Raw genomic sequence first — 12,283 nt, 5'->3', positions numbered from 1 at the left:
TGAATAAATGATGTCTCGGTGAGGCAGAGGAGTGCTAGGTGTTGGGGGTGGCTGCAGCACGAAGCAGAGAGGGTAGAAATCTCTATGGAAAGTAAAAGCTGAGATTAATTTCCAAAAGATCAAAGATGAGCTGTGGTCCAGGTATTTCCTACTGCCAAGGAGCCCTTCCACGGGTGAAGAGAGAGTCATGCAAAGAGAAAAAAGTCTTCAGTCTCTTTCCCCAAACTCTTGATTACCCTCAGTTTTTTTTCTGGGAGGCAGCAGTCAGTTTTCTTATAAGGCTGGAAGGGCTGAGGTTGTATCCTGTGACGGGCAGGAGGTACAGCCAAGTAGGCCGAAATTATTTATTTTAAGTTAGAAGTAAGGGCAAGTAATATTGTTGTGTTAAATCCTTTATCTTCCTGGATGGAGAACTGAGGAGAGCGCTGGCATTCCCAAGTCAAGATGAAGGCCTGCAGACCCTTTTTAAATGTTGTGCAACCTGTCCTACTCCGCTACTGTCTGGTGGTTTAGCTTTAGGATGGCAGTGACCCACATCACCTAGAGAGGAGACAGCACATTTAAGCATGAAGCAACTGAATTGTAACAAGAAGGTAGGAAAGGCAGTTTGAGGATTAGGGAGGCGGAGGAGATCCCAGCAATGACAAGAGAAAGCCAAGTCATGGGTCACAGAGGAAGAGGCGCACAGAAGGCACCTTCCGCTCAAGTGGGCAGGAGGAAGAGAACAGCTCTTGCTTAGGAGAGAGATGATATTTCAGCCCACGCTTGAGAGATGGTGGGTAGAAGAAAATTGATTGCAGCAAAACGTTGTCAGGGTCTAGGAGTCAAGCAGGGAACACAGGAGGAAACTGGGTGACTGGGCAGGGAGGATGGCAGAGCTACGGCACAGAGGAGCAGGTCTGTAGTGGAGATGGTCTCCAAGTGACAAAAGGTCAGAAGGAGTATGGGAACAGATGGTCCAGCAAGAGGTGACGGGACCCTGTGAAGAGGAGACAGGGCACCTCACTCCCCGAGAGTCATGCGTGGGGTGGAGACATTCTGAATCATCAGTGAGGTCCAGTAGGTACTCTGGCACAGAAAGGCACCATCACTGCACCTTAGCAAGCAGCTCTTTGGGGTTTCTGGTATGACTCAAGCCCCAAATGGGCTTCTCAAGGGCAGCAACTGTGTCCCCAGGGTGGGTCTCAGCAGGTACCATCCATTGGTTTAAGCTGAACCACAGTCACTTGCACCAGCTGATGTTTTCTTTTTGTGCACCTAACTATTATTCTTGCTTAAATTTTTCGTTTTTACGTACAGTGACAGCATATAGGATGAAAGTTGCAAGTTCATGCAGGGCAATCCACATGCCTCCTGTGTCCCCAAATGTTTGTGGCATAACCCTGCCAGGAGACCCTAGGGGAAAGGGACCGCTGTATCAAAAAAGCTGTAACAGCTCTAGTCTTTCGGAAATAGTTCTAAAAAGGAAGACAGCAGTATAAAACTGAGGCTCAGTGAACATTCAGGCTTCAGTGTTTGCCAGGCAGGAAGCTCCATGCAGTCCTCATGTTCTTTCAAGTGCAGAAACATTTGATGATGGCTATTATAGGAATGTGGTATGTGCTACTTTTTTCACACCTTCGTATCTCCTCAGAAGGGAAATGCTGCCCTGACCATGGGGAGCTTTGTGTGAAAAAGCAGCAGTTCCTTAGCCGTCATGCCTCTGAATCAATTTCCCTCAGCCTGCGCCTTCCCAGAGAATACCTTTGTTCTCTACCATTTAATGGCACTAAAAATCGCCGAGACCGTGAGCACTACACGCTTTTAAAAACATTGACTTTTATGGACTGACTTTCCCAGGGGAGAAAATAGCAGTGGGCATAATTGATGTTGTCAATTATGCTAATACAGTAGTGCCAAATGCTCTTTGCAGAGATTGTGGTAGCTGAGTGGTGCGAGTTTTTCCATAAACACCCCCACATGCTCAATGTGGGGTCCCAGAAAGGCAGCAGCTTTGCGAACAACCACAAGTCCCAACACCCAGCTGATTTTTTTCGTATTGAACTATTCAAACCGTCTGTTCAATCAGTGGCTTTGCTCGCTCCTGTTCTTTCAAGCCCGTTCATACTTGTAAATAACGCACAAAGCTTTCAGTTTGCAAAAATGAGAGTACTCATTCCTTCGGAGCGTAAATCTTTGCGTTAAGTTTGCACCGCCTTGGGTTTTTAAGGTCTCTTACTTTACACAGGCAAGATTTACTGTAGTATTGGAAATGCCTGACTAATGTCAGACACGCCCAAAAAGCAGCGTCCCCTTTTTCCGCAAGGCAGACATGGGGAGAGTGAACTGTGGGTGCCCTTCTCTGACTGTGTCCGCCTCTCCAGGTTCACCAGTCCACTCTTGCCATGGCTGCATGTACAATAGGTGTCAGCACAGTGTCTGTGCATGGGTGTGGATGTGTCTCTCTTTGTGCATTTCTGGCCTCTCGTTTTGCTGAAACCACAAAGTGTTTATCGGACTTGGGGGATTTTCGTTCTCTTCAACAAATGGCAGATTGCTGACGTTGATCAAGTTTGCGAAATAAGATTTGGTTTTAGTCAATAAATGAATGGGTGGGATTTTTCCCTCAAATCCAATAGAAATACACTTTATCTTGCAATTTCCATGAAAGAGCATTTTTAAACATCTCAAGTGTAATGTATGTTTTGGAATGTAGTGTCTGAGCTGAAAGTTCTGTGATTAATGTTTTCTTAAATTTCCTCATTATATGCATAAAGAAGTTGGCTGTTTTGGTGGCATTTTTGCATTCAGAGTCTGGGCAATCAAGGAGTTTTCATCTTGTTTATTCATTTGCCTATTTATTTTTATTCTTCAATATTTATATTCCCTTCTTAAGATCTGGATATTAGCAATTATCCCTCTAACTGGTTTTATCCTTTCTCATTATCAAATTACAGAGATTTTTTCCAAGCTGTTTTGAGCAATATTAAGTCAGTATGGATGAGCCATATTTCAATGTTATATATTCATGAAAATTGTCAGCAAAGACATTGACAAATCTGATAGACCTATTCAATAATATCATCTTCCAGGCCAGACAAACCACCCTATATGAGCATTGATTAGATCAAGTCTCAGCAGCCAAACGCCAGCAGTGCAGTGAAGCTGATGGAAAGGGGAGGAAGGCATTTTCAGCCCTGATAGTCTCCTTTGGTGAAAAATGCACATCTGCAAAGGGTCACTTTGAGCCGTATTTTTGGGTTCCTCGACAGTGGTAAACTTGCCCTTGGCAGCAGCCTCAGGTGGTGCCTTGTGTGGTCTTGGCTGGTTCAGGGACTCTCTTGCAGGCAGTGCTGTGGCCCCTCTTGCTGATGCTGTTGCTGTGCCCGGGAGATGCTAACGAGCACAAAATGCTGCACGTCTGCTCGTGGCTGCTCTGTTCCCTGCTTTCCCCTGTGGTTTCCCATGGGATTTCAAATCTATGCAACAATCTTGGATCTTTTTCAGACTGCTTTCTGGCACTGAAGCCTTCCTGGCACTACCGGAGGTGCTCGGGCGAGTAATCCAGCAGATGGCTGTGTTGCCCAAGCAAACTGAATGCTCCACCAAAAAGGGCAAAATCCATCTGTGTCAACACATCATCTTGAGGCCAGGGCTGGCTGGGCCAGGGCTGTGGGATGAAGGCTGTGGGAGCCATCGCAGATTCCCCCCTCCAAGGTTAAAGTCTTGGACTCTTCAAAGAGTCTCCTCAAAAGTCCAAGAGTCCTGGACTTCAAAATATATATAATGTAATACTGATGTTTGAAAAAAAGAAAACTATCCTAAAACCTTACCAAAACCCAACACTCTGCATCGTTAACTTCTAATCCCTTTGTACAGGAGAACAAGCCGTGCCTATCAAAGAAAATGTGGAGAACTGGCAGCAGTGCACTAACCCAGCACATGTGAGAAGCACTGGGGTGTGATGCATCCCTTTCTTCACAGCCTCGATACAGAGCCCGCCAAATTCAGTCACAGTCATCTTCATTGTCTGTAATAGGCCTGGAGAGCAGCCAGGAATCAGACAGCAGCACTGGATTTCTATAGAGTGACTATTTTTTTTTTTTTTTTCCCCCAGGAATAAAATATGAGAACTTCAGACTAGATTCCTTCTCCAGATTATAACATTTTCAAACTAGGTTAAGTTTTGAGTGTAAACCACTTGACATTGTCCCTTTAAATTAAATTTTGTGCCTACTACCATGTCAGCCATTTCCTAAACTGGTGAAGAATAATAAAACCCCAGAGCTTAGCTTTGGGATATAAACTATCATGCAGTTTTGCTCTGCCTTTGTGAACCAGGCTTTCCTTTCTTCTTAATGGAATTAGCAAGTGAGACATAGAGCTGAGCAGCGCGCATCCATCACAGCTAGAGAGAAACCATTTCTCATCTGCAGCTTTGTAAAAATGCCGGGGAAATTGCATCCTTGCATATGCAGATTTGCTTGGCTTTTGATTCCGCAGACTCCCAAGTCAGAGGTTGTCACACTAAACAAATAGATTATTTAGGAAGTGTTCCTGCTTTTCCATCAAATCACTTAAAAATTGAAAAAAACACGTTTTAATATTTTGACAGCTGTGTGGCAGCATGAATGCTCTCTAGCTGCAGCCTCCACCTGTGCTCACACGCACAGGCACTCACACTTGGCATTTGGGAGTACAAGAATAATACAATTGATACATTTCTTAAAAAACATGAAGCTTTTAAACATTGCTGCAATTAGTTGCATTTATAAGTACAAGTTGGTTTTATGAAAATACATGTAAGTTTTATGCACAGTGAAAGTCCACAAAAGGTGGCAGATGAGCTCTACAAAACAAAGAACAATAAACAGTATAGTTGTATTTCAGGCTGTATGATTTAGAGTTTTTTGGCCTGTGACTTGAAGAAAGCAATGAGGGCATCTCACTCTGGAAGGTGTGACCCTATTGTGCCCCACATGCCTGAATGTCCTTTAAGATGTCTGATTGTTCAGAAACGTCACTGTCTGCAAATAGCTGAAGTCCTGGGCACATAAACTCAAGATGATGTAAGAACAGAGCCAGTCTCCTTATAAAATAATTTCCTAATAGAATCAGGTGGAGAAGACATTTTGGTCTTGTTCTGCCTACCTAATCCAGGCACTCCTGACAGAAAAGTTTTCAAAAAGTAGAACAGGGGAAGTGTCTCAGCTCATAGCATGGATCCAGGAGGCTTCCAAAATTTATCATCACGGAGAGTGGTGTATGTTTACTCAGGAATAATACCTGTGTGTAGTTTAGTTTAATTTACGGAGTACTATAAACACAGATAAGAAAACTATTCCTGTTCTGGGATTCTTGTGAGTTATTTTCAAAAGCAGGGGAGAGATCAGCATATTCTGATAGCATGGTGGTCTCCAGCCCTTCTGCTACTTGCAGCTCCTCCACTGTGGTTGATATCCAGAAGAAAATGTAAAAAGTAGAGGTAGAGGCCAGCTGGTAGGTTAATAAATCTTACTTGTCAGCTACTTCTGAACTAAAGTCTGAGTAGCCATCAGTGTCAGTCCCAACTACTCACTTGGCCCCCCAAACCTTCACTTGTCCTGGGTGCTTTTTGAAATGAAAAATTGTGGATGCTTCTTTTTGTAATTTAAGTCCTGGTTTTCAAAAGGTGGAGTGCGGTAAGTCCCACTCCAGCATTTTTATGTGACATTAGGAGGACCGGATGCTTTATTTCTAAAATACGAAAAACCAGGCCATTAATGCAATTGTCTAGAGGTGGGTGCTGCAGCATAGGCTACCCCAAGTGTTTTTCTTCTATAGAACACTCTCAATTTATCTTTAGATCCTGCTTGGCTGCATCTGACCAAAATGTATGTAAGTTTTTTGGAATAGGAGACAGACACACTGTTGTAGAGGTCACATAATAGCCTCACAAACAAATCCCATGCCAGGAAGGAAGCTGCAGCACTCTGGAGTGCCACACCATGTGATTTAACAGCACTTACTCCTAACAGTCTTTTCCTGAGGAGCATGCAAAATCAAAACAGGCTTATGGAGATTTTAAAAGCAAGAAATAAGGAGAGAGAAATATTGCTCATTTAATCTGCCAGCCTCAAGAGAATACCTCACTTTTTATGAGACTTCTTCTTTAACTTTGAATCGCATATGCTAAGCTTGGTAAAATGTGCCTTGTTTTTTGGATTTCTGTTTTTTTTGTGGTTTTATAATGAGAGAAATTGTGCCTTTTCATTACTTACAATTTCCCAGTGTCATGCTCATGGAACCTGTAATTGTTAGCATTAAAACTTAAATTAGGTCTCAGGTGAACCGCTAGACATCTCTTTACCTAGACTGATGTAGCTCAGGAAAAAAGAGCATTTCCATTTGTGCCTGTAAAGCTTAGCCCTTAATTTAGTCACTAATGAATGTGAATCAGAAGTTACAGAATTCATTTGTACTTTCTTCCCATAATAAACAAATTCAGTAATGTTGTGAGTGAACATCATAAAGAAAGCTATTTGATTTCCATAGAAACTTGGTGGCCTGAAAATTCAGTATGTCATCATAGAATTATAGAATGGTTTGGGTTGGAAGGGACCTTAAAGATCATCTAGCTTCACCCCCCCGCCATGGGCAGGGACATCTTCCACTAGACCAGGTTGCTCAAAGCCCCGTCCAACCTGGCCTTGAACACTGCCAGGGAGGGGGCAGCCACAGCTTCTCTGGGCAGCCTGTTCCAGTGTCTCACCACCCTTACAGTGAAGAATTTCTTCCTTATATCTAATCTCAATATACCCTCTTTCAGTTTAAAACCATTACCCCTCATCCTATCCCTACACTCCCTGATGCAGAGTCACTCCTCATCTTTCTTGTAGCCCCTTTAAGCACTGGAAGGCCGCTATAAGGTCTCCCTGGAGCCTTTTCTTCTCCAGGCTGAACACCCCCAACTCTCTCAGCCTGTCTTCACAGGGGACGTGCTCCAGCCCTGTCATCATCTTCATGGCCTCCTCTGGACCCACTCAAGCAGGTCCAGGTCCTTCTTATGTTGGTGCACCCAGAGCTGGACACAGCATTGAACGGGGGGTCTCATGAGAACACAGAAGAGGGGGAGAATCCCCTCCCTCGACCTGCTGGCCACACTTCTCTTGATGCAGCCCAGGACACAGTTGGCTTTCTGGGCTGTGAGCACACATTGTTGGCTCACAGTCAGTTTTCCATCCACCAATACCCCCAAGTCATTCTCCGCAGGGCTGCTCTCAATCCACTCATCACCCAGCCTGTCTTTGTGCTTGAGATTGCCCCGACCCATGTGCAGGACCTTGCCCTTGGCCTTGTTGAACTTCATGAGGTTTGCCCGGTCCCACCTCTCCAGCCTGTCCAGGTCCCTCTGGCTGGCACATCCCTTCCCTCCAGTGTGTTGACCACACCACACAGCTTGGGATTGTCAACGAACTTGCTGAGGGTGCACTCAATCCCACTGTCTGTGTCACCAACAAAGATGTTAAACAGTGCTGGCCCCAACACTGACCCCTGAGGAACGGCACTTGTCACTACACTCCCCTTGGACATCAGGCCATTGACCTCAACTCTTTGAGTGTAATCATCCAGCCAATTCCTTATCTGCTGAGTGGTCCATCTGTCCAATCCATGTCTCCCCAATTTAGAGACAAGCATGTTATGTGAGACAGTGTCAAATGCTTTGCACAAGTCCAGGTAGATAATTCTTAGCCTGATGTGCAGGCTAAGAATTTGATCTGTAGGAAACAAACAGGAAAAGCAAGTACCAAGTTGTAACAGTGATATTGGCATGGCTAGTCTAAAAAAATAGAAAATTGGCATAGACTATTTTACTGTTGTCAGCATCCCTGAATTATTTAAGTCCTGGAAATGAATTCAGGTGTGAAGTTTCATCAAGATTTGGGGTGAGGGTGGAGTTTGTAATGCATTTATGTTCTTCCATCTGGGGTTTCCATCAGAACTGTGCAAAATTCATAAAGCTTGTTGGCTCCCACTTCTTCTGCTTCCCCAAGACTGTTTACCTTACTGGTTGTTTTTTCACTTATACTATCATGTAAGCAGTCTTCTGTAACATTTTGTTCTGTTAAAGGTTATGGATAAAAACAGAAATTGTATGTGCACTAGAGATGAGCAGACCTGAGTTCACATAGGCATTTCTACAGATTCTTCCGTTTGTGTCCCATAAACACATCATGTATCGCTTATACATGTTTTGTCTTATTTGGAGCATAGAAACCCATCTTCCTGAGCAAATATGAGCCTTTCAGTACCCACTGATCTTTTTGTCCTCCACTCAGTATCTGTGTTTTGATCAGAAGAATGAATAACCTCAAAGAGAGGTAGAGCTTGCAGAAAAAGAAGACACTTTCCTGCTTACACATAAAAATGAGATCCCTAAAACTCAACACAACTTGAATTGTGCCTGATTTCTCAAGCTGTCTTTAACCAGATACCTTCTTTCTAAATAGGACCTCTAATGGCAAGAGATACTCAGAAGAAATTAATGCAGGAAGGGACCCTCAGAGAAACACTTTCATGGTTTGCAGTCATGCTAGTTGTTATGCTCTAGTTAAAGCCACTCCCAGAATTTGTTTTTCCCAACCTTTGTTTTCAGAGGTTTATGGGAATGAAAATTCAGCAACATGTTCTACAACCACTGTTCAGCTGCCTTGAACATGTGGAATATGCACCGTAATACTTGGCCCTGCAGAGCATGTGGGCTCTGCCATTGTGAAAGGATTTACAGTTATCAAAAAAAGGTCATTTTATATCTGACTAAATCACATTGTGGCACCTAGTTAATACTGTATCTTTGCCACTTCTTAGATGAGATACCCCTCGCTTGCAGGCCCCTCCTTTGAGATACACCGGCATTAAATAAAAGGGCTCTATATTAACTCCATCTAACAAAGCAGAGAGTCTGGCCATGAAGTTGCTTTCACAGATCTGTACCTAAATTTACTGCAGACAGACCCAAACCCGCTTCACATCACAAGTCACAGGGAAGCTTAGATTCTTCTCCCTTTGGGGTCTAGAAAAACTGTGCAACCTTGTTCTTCTGTGGGACCAACAAAAGTGTGTGGGTACAGTCTGAGACTTACTGTGATGCTGGGTAGTGGCAGACGTGCCTCTTCCAATTCTCTGCTACGATGGTTGGTTTTCACCCTGTGTCAGCTGTGCTGCTCCTTTAGGTATCGGTCTGTAACTCCTAGCACTTCATCCACATGTTAGGAAGATGGTAGACACCAATTATCTTTTGCCTTTTGACATTTTGGTGAAGGCATTTCCCTCTTGATAGCATCTACTTTCCCTTCTCAACCCTTCTGCCTCCCCTACAAGAAAGGAAGGTAAAAAAAAGTATTTGAGACAAGATTCTATCCCCAAGGAGTAGGCTGGGAAAATTAATCCCGTTGTCTGTATTTGGGGAGGAATTTCACTCGCCCTGAGTTCCACCCTTCCTCTGGGCTCCAGGCACTTTGATTAGCTCAAGAGTCGTCCTTGAAGGATGGTGTTCGAGATGGTGCACAGCAGCCGTTTGCCATCCACAACACTAGTTTGAATTAGTTGATGGATATTAAGGAGTACCACAGTGTATTTTTATGCCTAGCAGCAATATTTTAGGCCTAGTTTCTGTAACTCTGCTGTTAGGAATTACAGTGTCTTCCCAAGGATTTGAGAGTTAAAGTCGTAATGAAATGCTAGAATATCCGTTTTCAGGAAACATCAACATATAAATATTTGGGTTTGATCTAGTCTGAAATGTAAAAAAAAATTATTTTGAAATATTCATAGGACTGAATTTCTTCAGAATTTTGTTTCATGGGATGTTTTGGCATTCTTTATGAAACGTTAGATATCAAAATACCATGAGATGAAAGCATGTGACAGTTGTAATAAATAAGTTGTATAGTAAGGAAACTTGCTACTTAGAACTGACTGAAACATCATCTTTTCTAGAAGGAGTCATCATGTCAAATTACAATACAAACACAAGATAATTTGATCATTTAGTCACGTGAAATGGTAACCTGAGCCTTAAAATAACAAAGGCTTTCACCTAGGTTCAGGAAATATAAATGCATCTGGTAGAATGAAAAGAAATATGGTTGGGGAAGAAAAGAAGGAGCTGGTGTGTTTATTTTTAATAGCCCTTCAGAATTAGACTACATGGAGACAAGTAGCAATTTTTGCCTAGTTTAATAGATTTGAGTAAAGACAGACAAATATCTTGCCACATCAGTTTCACTTTGCTGATGGTTCCGCTTCTTTTCATTGAATACATCTGCTAAAACTCGCATCTTGCACTGATTGTTCGAGCGATGCAATGTAGCTCTTCTTTTTGTATTTCTTAACATTTAGTGTATGAGACACTGAAACCACGAGTGACAGAAATTTGTTAAGAAAAACAGAAATGGTTCATAGGAAGTAGGAAATGCTGTGGGAGATGCAGAATTTTGAATATTAGCTATACCTTCTCTCATGCTTCTGTCCATAGAAGCATTTCTCTGCATTTGGGAGAAACCCAACCTCAGCAGTTGGAGTCACACATGTGTACCACTGAGCAAGCGGAAGCACTCTTAATAACTCACGTTTGAAAAGCAGCATTTACCTGCTTAACAAGGTGACTTCTTACACGCTTGGGCTGTCATTTTGCCATGTACCCATGAGCGTTAAGTTAGTGTGAAACTCTCTTCCTGGAAATACAATGGCTGTAGACAAAATGTACTATTACAGAACCAGTGGCAGTGCATTTCAGAATGTTATCAGCACTGAATCGAAATGCACTTCTTTGCCTACTGTTGCTATCACCAGCCTTAGCCATTTTAGACAGCATTACATAATAGCAAAATATTTTTCAGGAGGAAAAAAAAAAATTAAACCCCTCCCTATGGTTTTAATCTCCCTCTTTTATTTTGTCTGTGGTTTAAAGCTCTGTCAGGTGTACATCAAAAAAAAACCCCTCCCTGGGGTATTTCATTTACAATTTCATTTAATAATAGAAGTGTACTTCCATCTAGCTAGGATGGGAAAGGATTAAATAAAAACCACTGTCTAAAATCAAGTTGCAGAAGTCTAGCCTGTCTCTGTGCTCTGCAAATGAAGTAGCCATGGAAGGGCTTGTTATTAGTCTATAATATCAAAACTGATAAACTATTAGTGTTTTGTCAGGCATGATATATGCTAAACATTTTCATCTGCAGATTGACTCAACAAGAACTGTGACTGTTTTTAGACACATCTGGCACTGCAGATTTTTTTTCCGTCCTGCATTTCAGTGATTTAAAGGGCCTTGGCTGGGCAGAAGGATGTCAGCTGTTTGGTTTAAAACACTGTTATAAAAGTGAATAAGATTTAAAGAGGCAGTAGGTAAAATTCTGGCCTTGCTAAAGCTAGTGGGGAAATGGCCATTGAGTTTAATGGCTTTGTGATTTCTCTGTATGGCTTTTTCATCCATTTTTATACTTAGTAAATTTTCCATTTCCTGAAATTGCCCTTTCTTTTCCATTCAGCTTCTCCCACTTTGAATATTAGCTCTAGGAGTGAGCACTGAGATAAAATACCAAACCCTTTACTTATACAAATGCCATCTCTACAGCTCACTTCTGTGGTACTTCTGTAAGACAATAATAATGGGTGAGGGTGCATAAAAATAGTAAATGCAGGTATTCATTTAGAAAAAAGATGTTCTTAATAGTTTTCTGGCTGTGCTTCAAAATGGTCTGTGTGACCAATGATGAATCTCAGGACCTCTGAGGCGTAGAGAAGCTATTCTGCTCTTTATGGAAAGAAAGCAGGGCAAACTCTGTGCTCACATTGTGTTCTGTCACGCCAAAATACGTGGTGGGGGGAGCCATGAGGTCTGAAGAGAAGAGTTTAATGGGAGATGGACATCACAAGGTAACCAGACCCCATCTGTAGTTGGCATCAGGCAGAGTGAGCTGAGTCCATGCAGAAGTCACTTCAAGGACATTGTGCTTCTGGAAGAGTATGCCGTCATCAGACCAAGAGAGGTGATGGCTCTGAAACAGCATCCAGTGCGATGAGCAGCCTGGAGGGGATGCTTTCAGCTCCTGAGGCTACTGATAGGCACAAAGTATGTTCTGCAGCATGGGGTGGTCTCTCTGCATCTCAGAGACCAGTTATTGCCTGATAGACCTTTGGCATTTGAGTAGTAGACAAAAAACTTAAATTTGTATGGCAAGATTGGACAGTTTTGTTGCAAAACCAAGAATATGCAAAGGTTTCAGCTTTCTCTTGCCGTTGCAGAGTTTCATGACAGATG

The 12,283-nt window shown here is 42.7% G+C and overlaps 1 protein-coding gene across 1 annotated transcript in view; it reads left to right on the top strand.

Annotated features, from left to right (window-relative positions):
* The window catches only part of TMEFF2 (transmembrane protein with EGF like and two follistatin like domains 2), a 133,278-nt gene that overhangs the window by 99,642 nt on the left and 21,353 nt on the right, over positions 1–12,283 (top strand). The window lies entirely within an intron of this gene.

The sequence above is a fragment of the Strix uralensis genome, chromosome 6 (assembly GCF_047716275.1).
Source record: "Strix uralensis isolate ZFMK-TIS-50842 chromosome 6, bStrUra1, whole genome shotgun sequence".
Classification (NCBI taxonomy): domain Eukaryota; kingdom Metazoa; phylum Chordata; class Aves; order Strigiformes; family Strigidae; genus Strix; species Strix uralensis.
This window is presented reverse-complemented; position numbering and strand designations above follow the sequence as displayed.